Here is a 7,524-nt window from a genome sequence, read left to right as displayed (position 1 = left end):
AGCTATCCTTTCCCTCTCTGGACTATTTCTTAAAACTGCATGGGAATCTGCAATTAACACAATAAAATCTTTCATTAAATTCCAGGTGCAGTAAGACCTCGAAAATACTGTGAGTTCAGTTCCAGACCATGTGATAAAGCAAATATTGCAACAAAGTGAGTCACACAAAGCTTTGGTTTCCCAGTGCAGGTAAAAGTGTTGCTGATACTGCATGGTAGTCGCTAGATGTGCAAGAGCACTGTCTAAAAAAACAACATACACTCTTGAATTTAAGGATATTTTCTGGTGGGAGGAGGGTATAGCTCAGTGGTAGAGCACATGCTTAGCATGCACGGGTCCTGGGTTCCATCCCCGGTCCCTCCAGAAATAAATAAACAAACAAACAAACAAACAAACCTAATCCTGTAATAGAGGAGAACAGAACTAACTATACTGGATCTCTTCCTTTAGTTATAATCATGTGCCCTGTTTTCCAGGCTCAGTCTTGCCAGCTCTGCACCTTTTGTTAAACAATGTTGCCTTTAGCCTAAAATAGACAGGAGAGCCTGTTCTCAGGACTCTGACCTTTAAGGATGCACTTCTGCACTTATGAGAAATGGCAAGTTGCAAACAGAGAATAACCTTTCTTTTCCTGGATATTTTCAGGGACACCATGGCCTGACCCACACGGACGGCTACAAGAACAAAGAATTTCTACAGCAAGAAGTTTGCAACAACGAACTATAGCCCACCCTGTTTTTTGTTTTGTTTTTTTCTTTTTGTATAAAGAGAGGCTGTATTTTAACTAGAGTAGGATGGTCCTCCAAGATAGTAGTCTTCTATCCTCTCTGTCTGCCGGCTTTCCAAATAAAGTCTCTATTCCTTGCCCCAACACCCTGTCTCCCAATTTATTGGCCTGTCATGCGGCGAGCAGAACGAGTTTGGACTCAGTAACAATCCCCTTCCCCCCCCAAAAACACCCAAAAATAAATAAAAATACTTTCTTGCTAAAACCTGCTCACCATCACCAAACAAGGCAGGGTTGCCACAAACCCTCAATTTGTAAAGTAACGCAGTATCTTCGTAGTGCAATGAAGCAAAGAACAATAAAACAACATATGCCGGTAAATTATATATTAAATGCAAAAGGCAACACTACGTGCGTGTGCCCTGGGAGACTGTCGCGGTCTGAGCTGTGTCCCTCCCCAAAGTTCCTTTGTTGAAGCCCCATCCCCAGTGTGGCTGTACCTGGAGACAGGGCCAAATGGAGGTTAAGTGAAGTCCTCAGGGTGGAGCCCTAATCTGATAGGACTGGTGTCCTTATTAGAAGAGACACCAGAACCTCTCCCTCTCCTGCCCCTCCACCCCTCCTCCTCAGCTCATCCAAGGCCATTTGGACCCAGAGAGAAGGCAGCCATCTGCAGACCGAGGACAGAAGTCGCTCCAGAAACCACCCATAGTGGCACCTTTGAACTTGAAATTCTAATCTCCAGAACCATGAGAAAATAAATGTGTTGTTTAACTACCCTGTCTCTGGTGTTGTCATTGTAGCCTGAGCTGATAAATACAGAAGCATGCATAGGACTGTTCAGTGTCATATTCGTTACACTAGCCCAAAACTGGAGACAACCCCAAAGCCCATCCGTATCAGGATGCATACATGATTTGTGATATAAGTATGTATACAAATATAAATACAGTGAAAGACCATACAACAAGGGACGCAAGACTGTGAACCAACTGTACTTCAATTAAAAATACAAAATAAAGAAAAAAGACTATACAACAAGGAGATGAATGGAACACAACTACAGGCTACAAATGGATAAATCTCATAAGTCATGCTGAATAAATAGTGCTGGACACAACATCATCCAGTATGTATTTTTCTGCTTTTTCAGAAATAAATGAAAACTTACATATAATGTCTAGGAGCGAATCCTTAGATGACAAAACTACAAACAAAAACAAGGAAGTGATTACTATTAGCATTTCTCTAATTGGTTTGAATGAAATCTATTTTGTATTCACTATAATGATAAAGGGGCACATGGCATGGGACCCTGGACTCCAGTCCCAACTGCCTGTGTGACCATGAGCAAGTTGCTTAGTTTCTCCATGTCTGAATTTCAAGGCCATAATCAGAGGACCTATATCATGGGGCTGTTTTGAAGATTGATAGTGTCACATATCTAAACCTGAACAGGACCTGGTACTTAAGCTCGCAGATGTTAGCAAATGTTATTTTATTAATGTTATAGCTACTTTTAGCATTGAAGAGACTCTATCGGATTTGTGATTTCATTAAATTTTACAAGTTCCATTCAATATATACACTCATTTAAAAATTGGAGCAAACACATTTGTAAAAGTGTAAGTTTTGGTTTATTAGTTATGAAAGTAGTATACAGTTTTTAATGTTTCTTTCTTAGAGAAATGTTGATTAATAGCCATAGATTAAGTAATCAGAGGTCAAAGAAGATGTAAATATGAGTATTCTTTGTAGTTTGGTGAAGCCATTATGAAAAGCAGTATGGAGATTCCTCAAAAAACCAATAATAGACTTAACCATATGATCAAGCAATCTGACTCCTGGGCATATATCCAGAAGAAATTCTAATTCAAAAAGATACAAGCACCCCAATGTTCATAGCAGCACTATTTAGAATAGCCAAGACTTTAAAGCAATCTAAATGTCCATCAACAGAGGACTGGATAAAGAAATTGTGGTCTATATATACAATGGAATGCTATTCAGCCATAAAAAAGAATGAAACAATGCCATTTGCAGCAACACGGATGGACCTGGAGATCATCATTCTAAGTGAAGTCAGACAGAGAAAGAAAAACACCATATGGTATCACTTATATGTATAATCTAAAAAAAAAAAGACATAACATAACTTACTTACAAAACAGAAAGGCTCATAGAGGAAACAAGCTTATGGTTACTGGGGGGAAGAGGGATGGGAAGGGATAAATTGGGAGTTCAAAATTTACAGATACCAACTACTATATATAAAATAAATAAGGAAAGGTCCTACTGCATAGCACAGGGAACCATTTCTAATATCTTGCAGTAACCTATAATGAAAAAGAATATGAAAGGAATATATGTATGCATATGTATGACTGAAACATTATGCTGTACACCAGAGGTTGACACAGCATTGTAAACTGACTATACTTCAATTTAAAAAAGAAAGAAGTTTTTCTCCTCAGGCTAAAGGAATCTCTCCACAAGGCTTCCAGTCCTGCCCTGTGAGCCTCCTGTTACATATGCTCCTCCTTCCAGAAGCTGCTCCCTCCTCCAGGGCCCTGGGTTTGCTTTCTTCCTGCTTTCACAGGGCTTGAGGGCTGCTATCATCCCCACCTGCCTCTAGGTTGTTAGCCTCTCCCTCCCCCAGCATCACACCTGGCCCACCATCCCATCCTATCCTACTGAGGGAAATAAAAGCACTGTTGACTCAATGCCCTCTCCATCACCAGCTATTTCTCTGTTCCCCACCTCTACAAAAATACGGAGCATCAATTCTGCTTATCAAGCACATTCACCAGATATATTCCACACGTGTTTCCATTTAAGTTCTTCAATTCCCTCCAAACTGGCTTCAAAGAGCTCATAGCTGCAGCTGAATTGTTCCTGAAAAGCTAGCAGAGAGCCGGAGTACCCCAACCGAGGAACAGCTGTTGGCCTTCACCTGCCTGGACTGCTGGGCTGTACCCCCATAACAGGCATCTTGCTCCCTGAAGCTCCCTGCTCTTTCCGGTGGGGACCCAGGCAGGAAAGGTGAGCTTGATTCCAGAGCCAGGGTATTGGGGACTCCTCCAGAGATTCCATCACCCCCTTCCCTAACACTCTGAGGAGCTGAAAACAGTTTGGAAACTTTTTTTTTTTTGCCTTTTCCCATTATAACCTGGAAAGAACACTGATCAACACAAACCGATGGGTCGTTCTCTCTCTTGCCTTCTGAGACCACCTGCACTCTCTATGGAGTGTGTATCTCTCTACATAAATTTACTTTCACTTTAAAAAAAAAACCAAACAAGACAAAACCAATAAAGATCATTTATTATAAAACCACTGAAACTTTCCTTAAAAGCTTGAGCTTGCAATAACTTGAAGGTGACAGAATGAAGGATGGTGGTCTCCACGCCCATCGTCATCTGCATCTTTCATAGCGCCTTAGCCTCCTGGCCTCCATCCCCCTGCAATGCCGTCCCTGTGGTGAGGTCCGCCACGAGCCGACTTCTGGATAAGGATAAGGGATTCAGGACCGGTCCCAGCCTTAAACCGAGTGTCCGGAGGCCCGCGCAGAATTTAGCAGCCGTCTGGTCCGAGCTCTGGCTAAAAAGAAAGCAGCTGGTTGGGTGCAGGCTTTAAGGAGACGACCCTAGAGCGATGGTTTTCAAACTCTGGTGTGTAACACAATTAGCTGCAGGGCATGTTAAAACACAGATTACTCGGTCCCATCCCCAGTTTCAGATTCCGTGGGTCAGGGTGGGCACCCGAGTTTGCAGCTCTAACAAGCTCCCAGGTGATGCTGATCCTGCTGGTCCTGGGACTACGCTTGGAAATCCGCTGTCCTAGTTATCTAAGTGGTAGGGCAGGCCCACGAGAGACTCTGCTGAGGACATCCCCGAAAAGTGCTGCTGCGACGTCCCTCCAGGACCCTCGCCCAGAGTGCAGAGATGTGCTAGATTTTCACCTTTGGGTCCTGCCCCTGTCTCCTTCCCAAACTCTTCTCGCTCTCCCGGCTCGGGAGCTGGGGCCCACACCCAGGGATTTTTAAGACCTGGTGGCTGTTCTCAAAACTGTCCCAGGCCCTGAGACTAAGGAAATGGAATGAGCCGCAAAGATGCAGCAAGCAAGTCCACCTTCCCGGGCTCCTGGGCGGAGGAAGCATTCCCTGCTGGGACCCCTGGAACTCCTACCTCGGTTTTCGCGGATCCGAAGCTGGAAAGACATCGCCACGATGAGGAGCATCGTAAGATGCTGGTAGAAGGGCAGCCCAATAATGAAGATCAGGACTCCGCATCCTGAGACTGCGCTCACCACGAGTAAGACCCCGAACCACCGGTGGAGCGCCGTCATCAGTTGGCAGTCCGGGCCTGGGGAGGGGAGGAGAGGGGTGCTGAGCCTCGGGCCCCAGGGTCACGAAGGGAAGGGGCCCTCGGGGTCGGAGTCCGCCCAGACTGGCCCACGGAGCGTCCAGGATTCCAGGAAACTTCGGGGGCACTGACAGAGCCCCACCCGTGAGAAGTAACGTGGGCGGCATCGGACCGGATGCCACCGGCGGACATCCAAGGGCGCGGGGCTCCGGGCTCACTCACCGAACACGGGCAGCATCCACAGCTCCACGTAAAGGATCTCTGGGTTGTAACTGTCGTCTGGAATCTGCCTCAGACTTAGGGCACGACGAAGCCCCGGGCGCCGGTGGGACACCGGGAGCAGCATCTCCCAGGGCGCAGGAGGGAGGGAGGGAGCTGGGGAGGCGGCCTCTCACGGCTCCGGCCCCGCCCCTGCCGCGCGCCCAGACCAGCATCCCGCCGCAGCCGCCGCAGCCGCCGCAGCCGCCGCAGCCGCCGCAGCCGCCGCAGCCGCCGCAGCCGCCGCAGCCGCCGCGCCCCTCCGGCCCTCCGAACCAGCGGTTCCGGAACAGGGTTGCTGTCCGTCACCGACTCCGCCGTCTGAGGGCCCTGGAACACCCCCAGGCCCGCTAGGCTGAGTTTGCGAGGGTCTCTGGCCGGCTGCATAGCCATGTGGGCTGGGGTAGATCGGGCTCCTCGGGTGCCAAGCGGAGAGAATTTGGGAAGGGGGTCAGGGGAGGAAGCCGGGCGGCTGAAGAATGGAACCCACGCGGCCTCGGAGGACTCCACCGTCCTCGAAGCCTCCATGTCTTCTAGAAGGCCCTTCTCTCCAGGCTGAGGTCTCCCGCAGCCACAGCTGTAGCAACCACACCTGCCCACCTTGGGGAACCTGCAGCCCGCGGAGCCCGGCGGTATGACCCTGAGCCGCGCTCACTGAGTGCCTGCACCCACCATTCAAGACCTCTTTCCAGAAAACGGAAGCTCCAACACCTGAAACAACTTGTTTGGAGAGAGGAAATTTGCATGTGATGAAAATGGTCCTTGACCTCTTTGATCTTCGTACCCAAAACATATAATCCCACCCTAATCTTGGCGAAAACCTTACACGACTTCCAGGAGGGGCAGGCTGTGCGCCTCAAAAGTGTCAAGGTGATCAAAACCTATGCAAGTCTGGGAAAACGTGACAAGCAAGAGGAGCCTAAGGAGATGGTGAGATGACAGGCAATGTGGGGTCCTGCAACACAAAAGGGATAATTGGTTAAAAATAATAATAATAATTAAGGAAATGGGAATAAGTAGGAACTGTTTCATAGTAATGTGTCACTATTGTTGATTTTAACGATGATTAACAGTGTGTATAATACACTCTATAGAGGACTGTTAATGATAGGGAAAACTGAAAAGATACAGTGTGGAACTCTACTATTGGCTCCTTTTTTCTATAAATCTAACACTACTGTAGAAAGTTAAGATCTAGTAGGAAAATTAAATACAGCTGGCCCTTGAACAACACGGGTTTGGACTGCACAGGTCCCCTTGTGCGTGGATATTTTCAGTAGTAAGTAGGCTTGGGAGTTGGCTGACTCCACAAATGCTGAGTGGCAGGTGGGGAGGAACCCGGTATACGGAGGGGTGACTGTAAGATATCAGTGGATTTTCCACTGTGTAGTGGATCGGTTCTCCTAATCCTGGTGATGTTCAAGGGTCAACGGTGAGCCGGAAATACTTACAAATGAAATGGTACATCTAGACTTTACCTCTAAACAATCTCAATGTAGGTAATATATACAAACAAGATCACTGATTATTTTGAAGCTGAACAATAGATAGACTGGGTTCATTACACCGTTTCTCTACCTCCTTTTGGTCTGTTTTTCTTAATAGAAAGTTTAATAGAAAGGAATGAGTTAAATCTATATGCCCAGATATGGGAAAGGAAAAAAGAAGTCTGAGAGTATGTTTCGATGATTAGTTAGAAAGGGGAATATTATCTGTCATGTTATCCTTCCATAGTGTGTATATTTGTATGTGCATATTTAAAATAAAACATTAATTGAATAACTTCCGACAAAGGAAGGAAGTCTATTCAAACGACAATGACATTTTTAGTCAATCCTCCATTCTCAAGGTATCTTTTTTTAATCCCTTAAACAGAGTAACAGGCTTCTGTGTAATAGGCAGACCATAAATCCCGTGAGTCTCCCGCCTTCTGTTTTAGCAGCGCGGTTGGTTTACGCAGCACATGACGGGAACAGTGTGGAACGCACACCCACTGCATTAAAAAAAAAAGCCACCTCTTGTTTCAGGAAAAGTTTTGTTTTAAATAAAATACATCCTTTATAGATGCAAAGGGAAAGTAAATCTTCCCACCTGGCAGTCTCCTAAAATGTGATCCATGAAGGTGATAATGAAATCTGGGGAAATATTTAGTTTATTTTTATTTTTTAAAATATT

General features: G+C 46.1%; 1 long non-coding RNA gene across 1 annotated transcript; it reads right to left on the bottom strand.

Annotated features, from left to right (window-relative positions):
* Positions 1 to 4,030: 4,030 nt before the first annotated feature.
* Positions 4,031 to 5,043, bottom strand: LOC140686929 (uncharacterized). The gene is made up of 2 exons (XR_012060934.1): positions 4,915 to 5,043; positions 4,031 to 4,327 (listed from the first exon to the last, which is right to left on the bottom strand). It is a non-coding gene; the product is annotated as an uncharacterized lncRNA (long non-coding RNA).
* Positions 5,044 to 7,524: the final 2,481 nt, after the last annotated feature.

Source organism: Vicugna pacos, chromosome 18, assembly GCF_048564905.1.
Source record: "Vicugna pacos chromosome 18, VicPac4, whole genome shotgun sequence".
NCBI lineage: Eukaryota > Metazoa > Chordata > Mammalia > Artiodactyla > Camelidae > Vicugna > Vicugna pacos.
This window is presented reverse-complemented; position numbering and strand designations above follow the sequence as displayed.